This window comes from Cuculus canorus, chromosome 12 (genome assembly GCF_017976375.1).
Source record: "Cuculus canorus isolate bCucCan1 chromosome 12, bCucCan1.pri, whole genome shotgun sequence".
Taxonomy (NCBI): domain Eukaryota; kingdom Metazoa; phylum Chordata; class Aves; order Cuculiformes; family Cuculidae; genus Cuculus; species Cuculus canorus.
In genome coordinates, this window is record NC_071412.1 from 197695 (window position 1) to 218064 (window position 20370).

Sequence of the window (20370 nt, forward strand, 5' to 3'; positions counted from 1 at the left end):
GAATCCGTTCTTGGAACATCGACATTCAGTCCTGTGACCTGAATCAGCAACTGCAACTCTTTGTAACTAGACATCTGGCTCAGTTTTCTTCAGAAGTCAAAGGTCAGCTTTTTGGGTTATCAGCATTAACTTTGGACTTTTCTTTTGGGTTTGAAAAAAAAAGTAAAGATTAAAGCCAACCGTGGTTTTGAGTGTCAAATTCAATTACTGAGTTGTTTGCCTTGGATTCTGCAGATGTGAGTACTAAAGAAAAAACAAAGGAACTGTTGGATGCAAGAAATTTAACTTATAGTTGCATGACTTGCTACAGAGAATAGAGTGAATAGAAACGTGCTGTTTAAAAAAAAAACTGTGAAGCTAGTATGTTAGAATTTGTCTGTCTTCACTATTCAAGTGGCACAATACTGTTTTACTTTGTAAACTATTATTTATCTTTCCATTTTGGTTTTAGAATGTGTTTTTGTATACACAATGTGTTGCAAGCAGTATGTAAGACCAGTCAAATTACTTTCAGAATCCCTTTTTTGAAGGCCTATCTCCCTTTCCCAATAGCAGCAGTAAATGTTATAAAATGACATTAACAGGTACGGTCTGCTTGCTTAGCTGGTGAAAAGTTTGAACTCTGTTAGGCTGTTGAATACTTTTAAGAAATGTATGTTTAAAGTTTCTATAGTAGGTACAGATGACACTTGCAAAATCTTTTTTTTATGCAAGACTGTCTGTCTTATAGTTCATTCTGTTATCCAGAAGCTTTGGCAAAAGTGAATATTTTTTCCAGTTGGAGGAGCTGTTCTCCTAATAGATAGCTGTGAAAGAAGGTGCCTGGATCTTTCTCAAAAGTATCACTGACTGAGAGATCTCTTAACTCTCCTGTGACTTTTTGCATGGGGATAGAACATCTCCCTCCTTGCAAAGCAGTGTGTGTCTGTATATGCACGCACTTACAGGAGTAAAATACTGCGTATGAAACCATTAGCTGAAACACACTGATGCAGCTACAACAGAGTCTATGGTACAAGTAGACTAAGCACTTACGGGTCACCACGAGTATAAGATTTGCACAAGAATTCTTATAACTCAGGGCTGAAATATCTGGATTAATATTAGAAACAGGGATCCCTCACACATTGCTTACTTGGTTCCTGAGGAGCAAATGTTGATAAATGTGATGCTATTCTGTAGGGAAGGTTCAAGAAGAAATGTGGGGAACTGCAGGTCCCTTAACCAACTGTTAGGTCTACTGGGCCAATCAACAGTAGTTCTACAAAAAGTAGAACTAGTGTGTACCTGGGAAGAGTCACCTTTGGTTCTGCAAAGGGAAGTCCTACTGTTCAAATGTCTTGATGCTCTTTGAAGAGATCAGCAAACATAGGTGAGTGGTTTAGTCTATCAGACAACCATATTTTGTCTACATAGTTTAAGGAAGCCTTAGAATTGTGAGCCAGGCTTTTGGTATGCAGGAGAGGAGGATGGGTAAACAGAAGTTCTGATGAGGTGGATTGCTAGCTCAGTTCAGCAGGGTATGTACTGCTTAACATAGCTACTTAAACATGAAAGGGGGAGCAGTGAGGCAAGCTTGATAATCCAGAGTCATTCAGGACACAGTAATGCTGAATTTGATTTTATTGCCTCTCCAGAACTTATGGGCAGCTACAAAAAGACCCCATGGATGATGGGGTCTTTCCCTTCACAAGGGATGTTGAGTACAAGTTGCACTGAGAGAGGTTTCAACTCAAGGTAGAAAAAGCTTTTGCAGCAAGTACAGTGAGTCACAGGACCAAGCTCCCCAGGGACATGGTAGAGTCCCCATCACTGGAGGGTTTGAAGGTATGACTGGGCAGGGTGCTGGATAATATCATCTATGTTCCTTTTTCTGTGGAATGTTGGACCAGATGATCTTTTGCAGTCCCTTCCAGTTCTGTGTAACTAGAAGCTCAACCCTCACCAGTTAAAGGACAAGCAGCTTTACAAGTGGCGCAAAACAGGTTGTGTGAAGTTACAGACCTGATGAGAAACAAAGGTAAAGCACTATGCACATCTTGGTCTCAAAGCCTCATGAGGTTCAAGAAGGACAAGTGCAAGGTCCTACACCTCAGTCGGGGCAATCTGCAGCTTCAATACAGGATAGGGGATGACGTGATTGAGAGCAGCCCTTCCGAGAAGGACTTGGTTGACAAGAAGCTCGACATGAGCCAGCAATGTGCGCTCACAGCCCCGAAGGGCAACCATGTCCTGTGCTGCATCAAAAGAAACATGGCCAGCAGGTCAAAGGAGGTGATTCTGCCCCTCTCTTCCTCTCTTGTGAGAGCTCACCTAGACCATTGTGTCCAGTTCTGGAATTCTCAATATAAGAAGGATATGGAACTGTTGGAACATGCAGAGGAGGCTGCAGGGATGATCCGAGGGCTGGAGCACCTCCCATACAAGGACAGGCTGAGGACAGGTTGGGGTTGTTCAGCCTGGAGAACAGAAGGCTTGGGAGGAGACCTTATAGTGACCTTCCAGTACCTGAAGATGCTACAAGAAAGCTGAGGAGGGACTTTTCACAAAGGCATGGAGTGATAGAACAAGGGGGAATGGCTTTAAATTGGAGAGGGGGAAGATGTAGACTAGACGTGAGGAGGAAATTCTTCACAATGAGGGTGGGGAGGCCCTGGCCCAGGTTGCCCAGGGAAGCTGTGGCTGCCTCATCCCTGGAGGTGTTCAAGGCCAGGTTGGATGGGCCTTGGGCAGCCTGAGCCAGTGGGAGGTGTCCCTGCCCATGGCAGGAGGGTTGGAATTAGATGATCTTTAAGGTCCCTTCCAACTCAAACCATTCTATGATTCAAAGTCTGCCTTTTGATCCTGCTTTTGTGGTAGCAAATATCTCGAAGGTTATTGTTTTCACTTGTACAAGCAAGTAATCTTCTTCCTGGAACTTTGAATGGCTTTGAGTGCCAGCTTGTGCCATGTACTTTTTTCCACTACACTGCTTAGTTTTTAATCTTAAGTGTATGATAGTGAAAAAAGCTGCCTTGTTTGTTCAAATTATAGCTCCCACATAACACAGATGACAAGCTTGTGTGCTCAGGCAAAAGCTGCTGTAGATAAGTGGCAAAAGACCAGTTGCTTGTGAAAACTGTATTACAGTGAAAGCGTGTGTTCCCCACAGCTGTCGTCTCTTGCTAGAGAGACTTCTGTGACACAGATTATCCAGTGATGGATTTTTGTTCAGCTCTTTGCTGTTAGTAAAAGCACTACGTCCTAAATTTGCATGTTTAGGTAGTTAAAAATGTCAGTGGTTAACATTTTTGTTTTTTTCACAGATGCAATAATGATTCTTTGAACTTTAAGATGTGACTTCTAGTCCTCAAGCAATTAACTCTCCTGCACCAGTGGTCTGCCATCATAATGCTGACCAAAGATATGTAAAAGCAAGCGCTTGTCAGTTTGTGTGCTTCTTCCTTAATGTACTTGAGGTTTATATTTGCTCTCATAGTAACAGCACTGAGCATGATCTCGCAGGTCCCTGAACAGTTTTCTGTGCTGTAGGTGTACCCCATGTTGCTACGTGTGGCTGCAGCAATCCCAGGCACTGCTTTTTTTGACTGTATTCTGTCACAAACAGCTTTAGATTTTTCTCCTGGATGACTAGTAAAGAATATCTCTGTGGGACTTGTAAGTACCGGTGAGACATGCTGCAATCAGTTACTCCTGAGTTCTGTGAGCATATCTGTTCTATAAGAATGCTGTGCGTTAGGGGAGGTGGTTGTGCTGGTTCAAGGAAAAGGGACCCCCAGCACAGTGACAAAAAAATTGAGTATGTGGGCCAGAGTGTAAGATGAGCACATAAAACACCTGCTCCCTGTACTACCCTAGCTCATCTCTCTCTAGCTCAGGGAGAAGTGTTTTCTGTGTGTTCAGTAACACTCAGCACTTTTCAACTTCTATGCAGTTTTTCAGTCTTTCCCTACAAGGAGTAAAAGTACCCGGCAAGGGATAGAACAGGTTGGTGATAGAAGAAACCTGCAGCATCTTGTTTCCTTGGATCTTCATTCCTTTCTGGTCTTATTTTGACATAGCTTCCTACACTGGACAATTCTGGTCCAGTATGGTTGTGTCATAGATTCGGCATGTTTTCCTTCTCATTTTTAATCCAGATTGAAGAAGGCTGGCTTACCTAATGGTTCCTTACAGGGAAACTAATTCATAACGTTCATCTCTCTTATTTTATTGATATCTTCTAGATCTGCCTTTTTGAGATGCTGGGATCAGAAGTTTGTAGTGTTTGAAGTGAGGCACTTGAAAAGTATTTACACACTTTCCCAAGATTTGTTTTCTTTTCCTCATTTTACTGTAGCTGTTCGCTTAGGGTGCTCTCCCCACTGGTAGCAGTTAGCTCTAGCTAGCAATCATTAATGTGACTTCATGTATGATTTATACTGATAAATATCATGGTAAATGAAACTCACCATTGTGAAGTCTCCCTCAGTAGTTCCTTCTCAGCCATGAATAACTTGCTGTTACCCATAAGTGCTGCCGTGGCTCTGCTTTCCTCCTTTTCAGGTTGTCTGTGAATATGGTGAATAGCACAAGTCCCAGGGCAGGCTCATACAAAGTGCCTTATGGAATAATACACTGTACCAATACAGCCTTTGAGATTTTGACAAGCTTATTTGGCTTTTATTAAGAAGTGAAGATCATGTTTCCTGCAATGCCGCGGTGATTGGCATTCATTTTGTATTCTATTTGAATCTTTACTGCTGATGGGTTTTCCAGTCTATTAGATCTTAAATGCCAGAGGTCTGGAGCTCAGATTGGAAGCTGAGAGGCACTTAGTGGGTCTCTTAGATCTTGTACAGAAATTATCTGTTTGTATAGATTTGGTCTGATTGCTGTAATCTCCCTTACTCTTAAAACAGAAATAATTTCATTGTCTCTAAAATATATTTTTCCTTTCATCCAAATACAGAATGGAAATATTTACTGTGTATTTCTGGCTCTATTGAACCTGCAGGCCTAAGTTTTAAAACAAGAGAGAGCAGAAAAGCGAAAACTTGTAAAATCACATATGATTTTATTTCAAAATGCTGCTTTGGCCTTTTTAAAGAAACATTTTTAACACTAATAGTGTTCCTCTGGAAGCTACACATCCTCAGAGTTGTCTTTGACAATAATATTGGGCTGCATTTTATGCATTTCAAGGCAGTTCACTGATCCTTCTCTGGTAGGACAAGCTAGGAAGTAATCAGGATTAATCTTTGTTTTCCTTCTGTGCATTTTAAAATGTTCCTTTGTTCACAATGTACACACTATGATTCTCGCTGTGATACCCAAAAGGCTGTTTGGGTAGATAAGAACCAGAGCTCCAATAAGCCATTTTGCATGGCAGCTAAGCAAAGATTCATCAAACATTAGTTTCCTGCTTTCATGCTGTTCTCGCCAAATGTCGATTACTGCCTGAAAGGGCAATTGGTGCTTCTCTTGCCCCGCAATTAATGTGAGTGTAAAACCATCCCTCTGCAACTGACACTTCTGTGCATGTTTGGTCTGTGTTTGATACTGCTTGAGGCTTTAGTAAAATAACATGGGATCTATTCAGGCGAAGCATCATTCCTGGGAAATCAGTTTTTCATCAAAGCTCTGGGTCTCTTAAGCTCCGCTGCTGAATAGTAAGGTGAAAACTCTATTTAGCTTCTTAAAAGAAAATACGACCAAAGGAAACACCTTGCTGAATCGGATCAGGGGTCTGTCTTGCCCGATATTCTGTCTTCAGAAGTAGCGACTAGGTGCATGAAGCATGTGAACCCAACTACGTTTGACTGCCCTTTTCCTCCTCCTTACAGGTCCCTCTCTATGAGTAATGCTTGGATTAGGGATGTTAAAGGGCAACTCCTTTTAGAAGTTGTTTAATCCCTCTTGAATCTACAAATTCTGCCCGTCTTCATGGTTATGCATAGCAACAAGTTCCTGACGTTCACTGGCTGCTATCTAAAGAAGAAATTCCTCTTCTGTTTTAAGTTGATTAAGCTTTACTGAGTGCTCCCTAGCCTCTAACATCTTAGGATTTGGTGAACTTTGATTTTTATTTTTGTTTTAATAAGCGTTGATTGCATTTCACACCCTCAGCCCTCTTCCTTTCTAAATTGAAGGGTTCTGGCTTCTAAGGCTCCTACGATAATGCTGTTGTTCAAACCTCTTAATCATTTTGATTATCAACCTTAGTCGCTAGGCAAACCCCTTGATCTTCATAAGCAGCAACAGTAGGCAGTGCTATCCTAGGTCATCTTTTACCCTTGTAAAGGTAATGGGGAGTTCACGAAGTTGCACTTCTAAAGAAGGACAAAAAATCACCTTTGAACAAGGTCCATCACATAAGAGCTTGAGCAAAATACTGGATTCCTTGGTTATTGAAGGCTGTCACTGCCTGTCTGGAATCACGGGCCCTATGTATGCTGTGGTGCTTATACGACTTTTTGTAGCACTTGAAAATAAGATTTCCAGTTCTCCTCCTCAGCTGTGGTTCATGAGTGACGTCACCACAAAATGAACTCTCCTACCGGCACTCCACACTTCAGCACCCTCTGGAATGTGACTGGCTTCTATAAAATCAGGCTGCAGTCAGTTGCTGCCAGCCCATGCTCTGGAGGCTGGAGTGGCTGCTGGGATTCAGCATCTGAGCATGCAAAGCAGCATCTTTTATGACTTTGAACACCCAGTTTCATTGTTCTGACAACTTGGGCATTTCAAGGGTTGCAGACACTGTTTTTAGCACCTTGTATAAGATTTTTTTTCTCAGCAGACACCTGTCATCTTTCAGTGTGTAGGCCATTTTAATTCTTTATTTTCTGTCTAGAATAGCATTTTCTTTTCTTTCATTGACTGGCCTTATTCTCTTATCTCTACTATTTTTATAAGCTGTTTATCCTTTTTTTTTTTTTTAATTAAGAAGTGTTCAGTAGCTCTGAGTAAGCCTGTTGAGGAAAAAAAATAAGGGGGGGCATATGCTGTCACTGAATGCAGCAGACAAACAACAAAGGCTGTCAAAGACACCATTTTCTCTATCTTATAAAATTAGCGACTGAAAGCTGCTGGGTACCAGTTCACGGAGGATCTCTGATGTAGAACAGTTCTTTAACAGTGTTCTGGTAACTAGTTCATGTTGTTCATCACAGTAGTTTCATACAGAGTGGCTTGGGGGGGGGCTGGCTTTTTGTGTTTGGGGTGGTTTTGTTGTTTTACAATGTTACAGTGGTATTTATTTAACTTGACAAAGGCAGCGTTATTTTGGTGGTCATGTGCGTTATAAGCATGGCAGCTGCGATTACACTAACATCTTAAATAAGACTAGTTCTAATATGTGCTTATTTGGAGTCTTCATGCTGTTCTGTGTTTAGCAGAGATGTTGAAACCGGAGATGCTTCTTACAGCTAATAGAAGCTCTGGGTGACTTTTTAATGAATGTTGCTGGGATTCTAGCATTGGTCATATCTCGAGATTGGTAATAAAAGCCTTGCTAATGTGTTGTTTGTGTGTAATTATTTCACTTTGGCTCTGTACGCTTCTCTAGCGCGGCTGGCTCCAGTAGCTTAGAGCAGGCTTTTCCAATCCTGGTCAATAGGACCTTGCTGAGACAAATAAGATGAGCAAACTGAAAGGAGGATTAAATAGGAAAATAATCTTTACCGTGTGACAGTTACAACAGCTGTGTATAATTTTCTGACCGGTTTCTTGGTCTGCTTCCCTCTGCTGTGAACGGAGTTCTCTTCCTTAGCTTTTAAAGAATTCCTGGTATTGATGTGGGCTTGAGGGGAGTCTCTGACCCTGTTCCTGTTGCACTTGAGCAGTTGGAGGTAAGTGGCTTTGGGTGTTCCAGTGCCAGGCTCGTTCTGGGGCTGAGGACCCTGAGCTGGCCAGCTGAGCCGTTACTGTGCCTGAGCTCAGGAATCCATGCAGGGAGGTCTACCTGTCAGTTCCTGCAGTACTTCCCAGCGTGGTTTCATGAAGTGGAAAGCCTTTTCCCTTGCAGTCAGCCAGTGTGTACTGTCTCTCTGCTCCAATGGAGCAGAGTTACTAGCAGCATCCATGTGTGAGACTCGAGAGCAATGGGCTCTGCCATCACCTTCCCGTCCTGGCACATTGGGTGTTCATGCACCACTCTGAAGCGGGGCAGGATCTCAGCTTGAGGACGTGACGCTGCTGCCAGGGTTCTGCTGCATCCAGCTTGGGCACAGGCATGGAGCAGAATCCCCCCAAAGTGATCCCATCTGGGATCTTTGCTGCTATTTCAGGAAATAGTCTTCCACGAGGCGCAGCTTCAGAAGAGTGAAAAACAGTGTGGAAGGAGCCTGTTAATCCTATTTTGCCATGAGATTAATTGTTGTCATGTGCTATTGTAGTTTTAATGCCATAATTCCTACCTTCTTAGAAAACAGATGTCCCTCAGTCTGACTGGCTCTACTCCAGGAGTTTGCCTTGCCGTGTTAACCATGGCATTGCTAGAACGTATGCCTTTTTCCTCCCTCTCTAAGAACTTAGAACTGCAGACTGGAGGCACTATTTTCCTTTCCTGATCCGGTGTTGCTTCTTTCCTGGGGAATCTGCAATGATGAGCTTTCTGTTTGATACTGAGAATTTATAATAGCCTTTGTGCTAGAAAATCATAAATTCTGAAGTGGAATTAATGGAGATCATTAAGGGCTGGTGTCTATAGGCATCTTTCTTTTGGAGCACCAACTTGTTTTCACTCTGTTCTGTGCAATGGAATGCCTTGCTGCTTGATTTGGAAACTTTAGGGGATTGTGTGTCAAAGCAATCAGCTTTTCCCAATTTCTTGCTAGGTGAATTGCTTGGATATCAGAAAAAAATTCTTCACAGTAAGAGTCATTGGGCACTGGAACAGCTGCCCAGGGAGGTGGTGGAGTTGCCTTCCCTGGAGGTGTTTAAGGAACGGGTGGATGAAGTGCTGAGGGACATGGTTTAGGGAGTGTTAGGAATGGTTGGACTCGATGATCCAATGGGTCCTTTCCAGCCTGGTGATTCTGTGATTTTGTGAATGTGCTACTGCAGAGGATCCACACCAGATCCCCGTTTAATCTGCTGTTCTCTTACTTTTTGCTTTATTCTGTTAGCCTCTGTGAAGCAGTAACATAACAAATGAGTCAATTCCCGAGTTCAAGTTTTGGAAAGCGTAAGAGCTCTGCAAAGAAAAATTCACTGCCTGAAGACAGTATCCTATTTTTATTTTAAACCAGAAGACTGTTTTAATTATTATTTGTGGTTTGGGGAGTGTTTTGGTTTTTGTGTTATACAGATTTTTTTAAGGTGAGGCTTTTTTATTCGAATGCATCAGGTTGCAAGTAGTCTGCTATAAACCATCACTAATTAGTTTCAGTAGTTAGTTGCCCGTGGTTCAAACTGTGCCTCACTTCTAGGTTGAATTTGTTCATTGTGGTTCCCAGCTGCTATATTGCATTCTGCCTTTATCTGCTAGGTCCGAGTTCTCTCCCTGAAGGAATCTTCCTGCCTGCAGCTGCCTTCTCCCCTCTTTCACAGTGCCTTCTGTTGTGTAAATCAGAGTAACTTTGAGTGTTTGGACATCAGACAATGCTTGTAATTGTTAGGATCTCTTCAGTTTTAGAAGCTCAGAATTTACCTTTCAAAAAGTAAAACCCTAAACCCCAAAAAAACCAAACCCCTTCAGCAATCTCTGTAATTGCCAGCAAGCTCTCTGTGCTGAGCCTCGTTCACACACGCTGTTCTCAGCTGTGCAGTTACTGTTTTCTAGAATATAACAGACATTGCCCAAGCATGGTGTAAATGTCTTACTTTTGTCTGTATCATGTTTAGTTGGTAGACAAATCAGATCAATTACTTTGGTTTCAGTTACAACCAATGTATTTTCTTGCAGGTAATAGATTCTTTGATAAATAACAGTGTGCGATTCCCCTAGAAATATCTTTAACAAGTACGTGCTCTGGAGTGTGTCCAGAGAAGAGCAACAAAGCTGGTGAGGGGCTGGAGAACAAGTCTGACGAGGAGCGGCTGAGAGAGCTGGGGTTGTTTAGCCTGGAGAAGAGGAGGCTGAGGGGAGACCTTATTACTCTCTACAACTGCCTGAAAGGAGGTTGTGGAGAGGAGGGAGCTGGGCTCTTCTCCCAAGTGACAGAGGACAGGACAAGAGGGAATGGCCTGAAGCTCCGCCAGGGGAGGTTCAGGTTGGATATCAGAAAAAAATTCTTCACAGTAAGAGTCATTGGGCACTGGAACAGCTGCCCAGGGAGGTGGTGGAGTCGCCTTCCCTGGAGGTGTTTAAGGAACGGGTGGATGAAGTGCTGAGGGACATGGTTTAGGGAGTGTTAGGAATGGTTGGACTCAATGATCCAATGGGTCCTTTCCAACCTTGTGATTCTGTGATTCTGTGCTCAGCAGCTGTCTCTCATTTAAAACTGATTTTTACCTTTCCTGGTATAAGCTAGCAATCTTCTAGAATACGGAACTGCTTTCCTTCTTTCTGCCCGACAATACAAATGCATCAGACGTGTCTTTGGATGCTGAATGGGCTTCCTTGTAGAAACATGAGTCATAGTCCAGATCTTGATTCTTGCTTCAGGGTACTCGATGACTTGAGTTCAAGGACAGGATGGTTCCTGAAATTGCAGGGCATAGCCTGTAATAAAAAACGTCATGGGCAGCAAGACTCTGCTGCATGCATGAAAATGCATATGTGGATGTGGTTTCTTGGAGGCTAAATTTGGCAATAGGGGGAGTTCCTACATGGTCCAGTGATCACCGCAAGCTAATTTGTTTTGTGAGTGTGCTTCTTTTTCATGCTGTCTATAAACCAAGTACCACAGACATACAAGTTCATGAAAATAAACATTCAACAACCAAAGATTCCTGCTGTCTTAAGGGAAATGGTGAGGAACGAATTATCTGCTGTTGGTATTACGCGTGGGGCTTATTTGTTGCAGAGAGGACACTTCTATGATAGAGGACCTGGCCAGTATTGATAACAGCTGTGCTCGTCCCTCTCCCTTCTGTAGTCAACACTAAGGCTTCCCATATGCACCAGTCCTGCCAGCAAAGCTGTCAGTCTGATGCTAGCGGTGGGATTCCTGACGCAGGCATACTTCTTCGACAAGTCTTCACAAGCCAGATTGTGTTGATACAATTATTTGACTACAAATAAACTGATATGGTTATTTTCTACTCAAAACTCATCCTTATACAAAACCAAAATAATGCTTGGTGAGGTTTATCCTTCATTTTCTGTATTTTATCAACACAAAAAATAACTTTAGAATTTTGCAAGTTTTAGATGAAAGCTCCTAGTGTTGAAGTCACTGCTGTCATGAATTCAATGGTAGCTTTTCAGAAGCTAGAGCTTGTCCTACTAAATTATTACTCTTGCTTTTAAAACCAGACATTGTGGTTATATGTTGTTGGCAGTTCATGGAATTCAAATTCTCGAAGCATATGGAGGCAGAGAGTAAAAAGTACGTAGGTTTTTCCTGAAATGCTTTATAAGAGTTTTGTGTAGTGAGGCCTGTCCTTTATTTTATCAGCTTTGCTGTGGCAGTAGCTGTTATGGACATTGGTTACGGCTGTTCTCAATGGTCCTTTGCCTTCAGGTAGGCAAATAGTCTGGGTTTGACCTAACCTACCTCTTTGTCTCGGAAATGTTATTGAGTACTAATGATTCTGCAGGAACATCTGCAGTAGACAGTTTGACTCCTATAGAGAAAATTCTCCTGGGATCACTGTACTAAAGATGGAACTTGCTTGCGTTTTTATTCCTATTTCATGGACATTAATAATTAAAGTGGTTATTGATTTTTTTTTTTTTTTAAATTTTTCTTCCTCCCCTGCATTTGTTTTCCATCTCTGGTTTCATCTGAGCTACATCCTTGGAAGAAAGCATGTGCTGCAGTGCTGATCACATCCTCCAGGAGGGCATAAACCCAGAAGGGAATTGTGCCTCAAATGGATGCCCTGTTTGGTAGAATTCTGAAGAGCACTGGCTTACTTTGCGTATTTTTTCTGTTCTTGACCAGTGGGCCGTGCAAGCAGCAAATGGCTGGTACCCACAATATTCCAACCATACACACCATTTATTAGCACTAGTTTGGAGGGACCAACATTTTACCTCTTAAATTTAATATATGCCTGGAAAAACTGTTCCTGTTCTGCCATCAACAGCAAGTAGTTATTTCTTGTGGCATCTTGGTTCTGGCTGCTGCTGTGTGCATACAGCTGTTAGTTTTTCTTAGAATTTTTTGCTTCTTTTCAGACTTGGATTTCTTTGTGAGAAGCCTCCATGCAATGCCAGTTAAATCTGCATGATTCTGACAGGTGATGCGCTCTGCAGACCAGTATGGGTTAATAAAAAATGCACCTTTTTTTTTGATTCCAGTGTCACTAAGAAATCACTAGAGTTTAATCCTAGTCTCTCCTTCCTCCGTGTTGTGGAAAGCTGTGTTTTGGGTCCTCGGGAGCCGTGCTGCCTTCACGCAGGGCACACACTGCTGTTCCTACTGCGCCTCGAGCATTTCCCTCAGTCCCTCTTTTCAGGTTCCTCCTGGTCTTTTAGCACTGCTCTTGTTTGCTCCACTTTTGCAGCCTTGATTTATAAACCTCCTTATCCTTTCCACTGAGAGTTCTAGGCAGGTTATCTTCTGCTGTTTTCCCTAAAGCTTTTGAGTTGCTCAGTTAAATTAGAATCACCATTTTTAAAACCCAATTTTCTGGGACAAAAGAGACCAGAGTGTTGCCACAGAAAACTCACAGGGTTCACAAATTTGTTTAAAGCAGGCATCGGAAAAAAGGCTGCTAACAGGTGCCGACAGTCTCTCTGGACCTGCATCAGGGCTGCTGTTAATACGAAAGGGAAGCCTTGGTGAAGAAAACTGTAAAGACCTAAAAGGAATGGATGACTTGGGCTGTCTACCTATAAACTTGTCACAGAGAATCATAGAATGGTTTGAGTTGGAAAGAACCTTAAAGATTCCAACTCCATGCCACGGACAGGGACACCTCCCACTGGATCAGGCTGCCCAAGGCCTCATCCAGCCTGGCCCTGAACACCTGCAGGGATGGGGAATGCAAGACTTCCCTGGGCAACCTGGGCCATGGCCTTCCCACCCTCATTGTGAAGAATTTCCTCCTCATGTCCAGTCTAAATCTGCCCCTCTCCAATTTAAAGCTGTTCCCCCTTGTCCTATCACTTCAAGCCTTTGTAAAAAGGCCCTCCCCAGCTTTCTGGTAGCCCCTTCAGGTACTGGAAGGTCTCTTCGGAGCCTTCTGTTCTCCAGGCTGAACAACCCCAACTCTCTCAGCCTGTCCTTGTACGGAAGGTGCTCCAGCCCTCTGATCGTCTTTGTAGCCTCCTCTGGACCCGTTCCAACAGTTCCATATCCTTCTTATGTTGAGGATTCCAGAACTGGACACAATACTCCAGATGAGGTCTCAAAAGAGAGGAATAGAGGGGAAGAATCCCCTCCCTCACCCTGCTGGCCATGCTTCTTTCGATGCAGCCCAGGATATGGTTGGCCTTCTGGGCTGTGAGCACACATTGCTGGCTCATGTGGAGCTTCTTGCCAACCAGCCCCTGAAGTCCTTCTCTGCAGGGCTGCTCTCAATCACGTCATCCCCCATCCTGTACTGAAGCTGCAGATTGCCCCTACCCAGGTGTAGAACCTTGCACTTGGTCTTGTTGAACCTCCTGAGGTTCACACAGCGCCACTTCTCCAGCTTGTTCAGGTCCCTCTGGATGACATTCTGTCCTTCTGGTGTGGCAACTGCACCACTCAGCTTGGTGTCATCTGCAGACGGCCTGAGGGTGCTCTTGATCTCACTGTCTCTATAATTGATGAAGACATTAAACAGCACTGGTCCCAGTATGGACCACAGCAGGTTAGAGAAGCTTGTGCTCAATAGCTCAGATCATCACTCCTTCAGCCCTGAAGTATCAGAAAGGTGAAAAGATTGCTTTAAAATTAAGGAAGAGAAGCCTAAATATGTAACTGAATTGGACCTGCGAAGCAGCTGAAAGGATAGAATACTTCAGGGATCAAAGATTCCTTGAAATAGAAGGACACAAACAACTAATGAGGTGTCACAGAATCACAAGGTTGGAAAGGACCCATTGGATCATTGAGTCCAACCATTCCCAACACTCCCTAAACCATGTCCCTCAGCACTTCATCCACCCGTTCCTTAAACACCTCCAGGGAAGGTGACTCGACCACCTCCCTGGGCAGCTGTTCCAGTGCCCGATGACTCTTACTGTGAAGAATTTTTTTCTGATATCCAACCTGAACCTCCCCTGGCAGAGCTTCAGGCTCTTGTCCTGTCCTCTGTCACTTGGGAGAAGAGCCCAGCTCCCTCCTCTCCACAACCTCCTTTCATGTAGTTGTAGAGAGCAACAAGGTCTCCCCTCAGCCTCCTCTTCTCCAGGCTAAACAACCCCAGCTCTCTCAGCCGCTCCTCGTAACCCTTGTTCTCCAGCCCCTCACCAGCTTTGTTGCTCTTCTCTGGACACACTCCAGAGCCTCAACATCCTTCTTGTGATGAGGGGCCCAGAACTGAACACAGTATTCGAGGTGCGGTCTCACCAGTGCTGAGTACAGAGGGAGAATAACCTCCCTGGCCCTGCTGGTGACCCCATTTCTGATCCAAGCCAAGATGCCGTTGGCCTTCTTGGCCCCCTGGGCACACTGCTGGCTCATGTTCAGTTGGCTGTCAACCATTACCCCCAGGTCCTTCTCTTCCGTGCAGCTCTCCAGCCACTCTTCCCCCCGTCTGTAGCGCTGCATAGGGTTGTTGTGCCCCAAGTGAATGTCACTTCATTTCAGCAAGGGTTATTTAAAAAAATAAGGAAACTTGAGGAAAGTGGGAAAGAATTAAGCAGCCATACAGAATAAAAAGATACAGATAACTGCAAATAGGAGAGGAGATAAGGAATAGGGAAGACTTGTTAAAAATGCAGTATTCAGAAAAAATATCCTTTAAAAGCATCCCAGTAGAACCTATGGAAAAGCGTACAAATTGCTGTGCCTCAACAGAAATGAGGACAGCCAAGAGGATTTTAGAAGTGATTTGCAAAGACTTGAACAAGTATTGGGTTCTTTTGATTTACTGAAAGCAGGTAGCTTGTGAAAGTCAGTGAGTGACTGGACAGTCTAGGAAAAAAATCTTCAAGGGCGTTGGATGCAAACAAATCCTTGTGCTTCTTTGCAGGTGGCACTGTACAGCCAACTGTGGTGACAGCCTGCTGCCTCTTCTCTTTCAGTTACTTTGCTGGTTTTATGTCAGAAGATCTTGCAAACCCGGATGCAGACTGATTGGGAGTTTATAGAGTTCTGTGCAATGAGACCTGTAGGCTTTTGATGCAGAGGTGTGGAGAAAAAAATACCCATCCTTCCTAATGAAAGCATGTAGCTCAGATTAATATCAGGGCTAGGGCAGGATCAGGCCATTCTTATTTTTCATCCCAACGCACGTACTGCGAGCCCTAGTCAGATTATGCTCCTGCGGTAGTTCATGGAAGTCTCATTTTTCATAAAGACATGCAGCCTTCATTTATGTAAAATCATGGTAGAGAAATCATAGTAGAGAAAAGCACGAAGATGTGACCTTGGCTGCACCTCAAAATTTGAAAAGAACATAAAACATTTTAAGAATTCACTTTTGATATTTATGCTGCCAGTCTGTGGCTTCTTAGTATTTATGATTCAGAAGTTTCCTGGCAGTTGCAATACTGACTCAGGTGTGCAGCGATGGAATAAGTGTTCACATTATTAACAGCTTAATTCTATATCCTACTCAGAAGGGAGCTACACCTAACATCCCAGGAAGCTCTGAGACCTTTCAAAGCCCCACAAACAGGGAACAGAATTCCTCATCCAAAAGACAGGAACTTTGTTTCAGGCCATAGTGATTCAGTGGCTGTTGTCTGACTAATTGGAGTAGAGTGTATTTTTTAGTGTAAGTGGGAAAAACTCAATCTCTCTTCTCTAATTCAATAGCTGAAATAAATCTGTCCTTGCATCAGGGAGAATAGTGTCTTTAAATAGCAATGTTCAAGTCATCCTTGGAATTGAGCGTCAATGAGCCTTCCCTCGCTACCAGTAAGAGCACTGTTATTCTCTTGGGTTTGGGTTGTTTTGATTTTTTGATGTGGGTTTTTGTTGAGGTCTGGAGGAGGGAGGTGGTTGGTTTTGGTGTTTGTGGTTTTGGATCCTAAGCCTCTCTGTTCTGTTGTCCTGGTGCCTGGTCTGTGATGTCTCATAACTCTCAGGCAAATCTCCCGATTTCCCAAAGGACTTAGGAAGCTGAGGTGTTCCTGACCACAGCTCTGGAGGTCCTCCTGGCTTTAGAACAGTAGGAAGTAGAAACCAGAGGCTCAGTGCTCTCTCTTCAGGAACTGGAAGAGATTTGAAGCTCAGTCAGTGCTTTCCTTTATAGTGCCCCTTCTGCTTTTGACACTTTTTTTAAGGCTTTTTGCAATATGATAATTTGTTATTTTCTTTAAAAGCTAAAAAGAAGAGGTTGTCTGCAACGTTTATCTGATCAGATGAAGGCAGTGTCTTGCTGGTCAAGCAGTATGTACACACCAAAGAACTATGCTTTGTGAAAACAGCCATCCCTCATAAGTATTTTTTTTTGCAAAGAACACTTGCAAAGTGCAAAAGACACCTTCCTGTCTACCGAAGCCTGAACACATAACCAAGAACAGAAACCATTGATCTGGACAGGCTGGAATGATGGGCCCAGGTAAATTATATGAGGCTTAACAAGGCTGAGTGCTGGCTCCTGCACAGGGCCACAGCAGCGCTCCAGGCTTGGAGAGGGGTGGCTGGAAAGCTGGCTGGCAGAAAAGGACCTGGGGGTGCTGGTTGACAGCAGCTAAACATGAGCCAGTAGTGTGCCAGGAACGCCAGCAGCATTCTGGCTTGGATCAGCCATGGTGTGGCCAGCAGGACCAGGGAAGGGATAGTCCCTCTAGACTTGGTGCTGGTGAGGCCACACCTGGAATCCTGGGTTCAGTTTTGGGACCCTCAGTACAAGGACATTGAGGGGCTGGAGTGTGTCTGGTGAAGGGAATGGAGCTGGGGAAGCGTCTGGAGCCCAGGGGTTCTGTGAGCGGCTGAAGGAACTGGGGTTCAGTCTGGAGAAGAGAATGCTGAGAGGAGACCTCATCGCTCTCTGCAGCTCCCAGACAGGAGGTTGTGGGGAGGTGGGTGTTGATCTCTTCTCCCAAGTAGGACAAAAGGAAATGGCCACAAGTTGCACCAGGGGAGGTTTAGATTGGATATTGGGAAGAATTTCTTTACTGAAAGACGAGTGAAGCACTGGCAGAGGCTGCTCGGGGAAGTTGAGGAGTCCCTGTCCCTGGAAGGGTTCATAAAGCATGCAGACGTGGCACTTTGGGATATGGTTAAGTAGGCACGGTAGAGTTGGGCTGATGATAGAACTGGATGAACTTAGAGGTCTTTTCCAACCTCAATGATTCTATGTTTCTATGAAAGTAAGAAGTAAGTTAGAGACAGTAGATACATCAACCTTCAGTCATGAATTTCTTAGAGATAACTATTTCTGATGTAAATTCTCTATAGTGACTGGAAGATAATGAATTTTTATGACATATACAGAGGGTTTGAGGCAAAAGAGAAATAAGGGCATGTTATGGTATTATTTAAACAATATCACTTCCTTATAAGACAAGATAATGGATAAAATGAGGTAATGGATAGAAGGTAAAAAATTGGCCTGTTTATATATTCAAAAAGTTTTAATACAGTTAAGGACATCAGATCAGTTTATGCTTAGAAGTATACTTGCATGACTTGCCTGACAGGAGGAATTTAACAATTACTAGTATCAGTAAATGTCCTGATTAGGCAGTTATATCAAATATTTTGCTGCTTGGAATAGAATATGCTACATCAATATACAAAAAATCAATACAGGAGATCTTGCTACCCTAAATATCCTGCCGGGGCAAAATTTCGTCACCACTGTAATGAGCACAGGAAAGGAAAAGGCTGCAGAGTCATACGTCAGTGTGTGAAATGTCCTAGTGTGTGTGCCCTCCTGCATGTGATAGTGAGGAGCTGTGATCCTGAAATGCTCTGAAGAACCCACTAACACCAACACCACTTCCAGCCCAGTTCTAGACTAAGGCTGTGCTAACCCCTCCCTTCCTTTCTGCATTGGCTGAGCACCTCTCTGGAGGGACACGGACATGTTTCAGTCTAGTAGGTTTGGGAGGAAAGACCTGACAAGCTTCAGGCTGGATGAAGTTCTCCTGTAGGTGGGGTCCAGGCTGTAGGCTGCCACCTGGGCAGTGGTTACACTCAGGTGTGTGATGTTAAGTCAGATGCTAAGAGTCGATATGCAGCAGTAGTAGCAGCAAATCCATCCTCTTGCTTTGTCCTCAGTCCTGCTGCAACGCAGCTCCTTTTAGGTAATATTCTTTGTTCACCTTGTACGTGTTTAAGCTGAAAAAGGAGACTCTTTGTGTTTTGCAGTCATTCTGCATCCCCACTCATTTACTTTGCTCTTTGCTTCTGACTGCTTATTCACTTCGACTGTGAAAACCTCTCTAGCTTGTGTAATACTGGTTATAGTGGGGTGTTGAGCAAAATAGGTGGTGATAATGGCCTCTGTTTCTACCAATGTCTGTTGTGGTGCACAGGGGATGAGAAAAGGAGTCTGAGTAATAATGAGCAGAGGAGGCTGGGAGCAGGGACAATAAAGGTAATATATTCATGTTTGGGGGATAAGAGCAGCGCAAATACAGCCTGTGTATGTATGCTAAACCAAAAAGCCATCAGGGTGGAGCCAGCCCAGTTTCATCTTGTGCAAGGGTGGCAGCGTCCAGGTAATCTGCAATAGATTTCCTCTTCTATGATTTCATGGATCCAGGAAGCTTCTCCTAACTGGTGGCTGAAACGTTTTTGAAAGCTAGATTGAATATGCTGCTGTAGAGTTGTTATATCTGTGGATCAATATAAATGTCTTCAGAATAGCAAAGCAAAATCCTGAAACATGGAACACTCCTTTTTAAAAGGACTTGAAAGAACCCGGAGGCCACTAAGGTCAGTGTTAAGCTTGTGTTCTCAGTGAATAGATGGGTACTGGCAGATGCCATCCTGACGCTGTTCTGTGTTGTGGTGAGGGAGGTTCTTACCAGCATCGCTATCACAAGCAGCGTGCCCTGAATCTGCGTGGGGCCTGTGCTGTTCACACACATGAAATCATGTTCATAAATGATTTGGAGCATAGTATCAATGCTGAAGTAACAGAGCTGGCTGCTGATTTGAAGTTATTGATGGTCACTCCATCGAAGGCTGGCTCTAAAGAGCAGCAGCCATCTCAGTGCTACAGTCAAAAATCAAATGGAACATTAAAACAGTAGAAAACACCATAGAAAACATCATTATGCCCTTATGCTGGTGTATAGTGCTCTCAGTTCTTGAAGGTCGTGTGCAGTTCTGGTCCCTCTTCCTCTTTCCCTGTCTCAGGAAGAATATTGTGACAGAAAAGTGACAGGCGTGATCAAAAGGGCTTCGCTACAGGAGGAGACTGGGAGAACAACCAACAAAATAACCCCCCAAAGCTAGCTGTTCTTACCTTGTAGAAGAGACCATGGAAGAGCAATGGGACGGACCCAAGCATACAGATGCCCTGGTGAAGGTTAATGGGAATTGATTCTTTATTTCCTTTCATAACCTAAGAGCTCAGGAACACCGGACAAGGTCGCTGAGCAGAAGTCACAAACCACATGTACAACAGGAGGTAATCTTCACGCGTGAGACATCGCTAAGCAATTGCCACAGAGTTCAGAAGTACCCGCAGCTTCAGAAGGCAACAGAAGATGTTTGCAGAATTTCTCCATAAAGATGCAGGGACAACCTTAGGTGGTTTCTCGGGGCTCTTTCTCCCAGCCTCGGGGTGATTTAACCCAGAGTCCCTCGAGGGAGGCGAGGAGCGTCCCTTGGGGCCGCACGGCCTTGGGAAACGCTTTGGGGTGGCTGCGGTCCCGGTGTCGGCGGCCCGAGGCAGCGCGACGGGGCCCCGGGCCGCGCAGGGTTAATGCCGGGGGCGGGGGTGGCTCCTCCCCGCGCCGACTCGGCGGCGGCTGCCGGCAGCCCGGGCTGTGCCCGCGCATCCGCGGCGCCACCCGCACCGGCTGGCGCGGAGGGGCGGGATGGTAGGTGCGGGGCTCCTGCTGGGGGCGGGCGGGCTGCGGAGACCCCGGTGCCTCCCGGGGCGGGGGTGTGTGGGTGTGTGTGTGTGCAGGCGGGGATGCGGAGCCCCCGGTGCCTCCCGGGGATGCGGAGCCCGGGGTGCTGCCCGGGGTGCGGGGCTGAGCCGGCAGCGCCG

General features: G+C 44.5%; 1 protein-coding gene across 2 annotated transcripts in view; it reads left to right on the forward strand.

Moving 5' to 3' along the window:
• Positions 1–20370, forward strand: part of MAP1A (microtubule associated protein 1A) — a 58542-nt gene continuing 38172 nt past the window's right edge. The window contains exon 1 of one of the 2 annotated variants that reach the window (XM_054077284.1): positions 1–102. The gene's annotated coding sequence lies outside the window, so the exon portion shown is untranslated. Of the gene's footprint in view, positions 103–20128; positions 20198–20370 lie in introns of those variants that run through there. The other variant, XM_054077285.1, reaches the window with a different exon arrangement.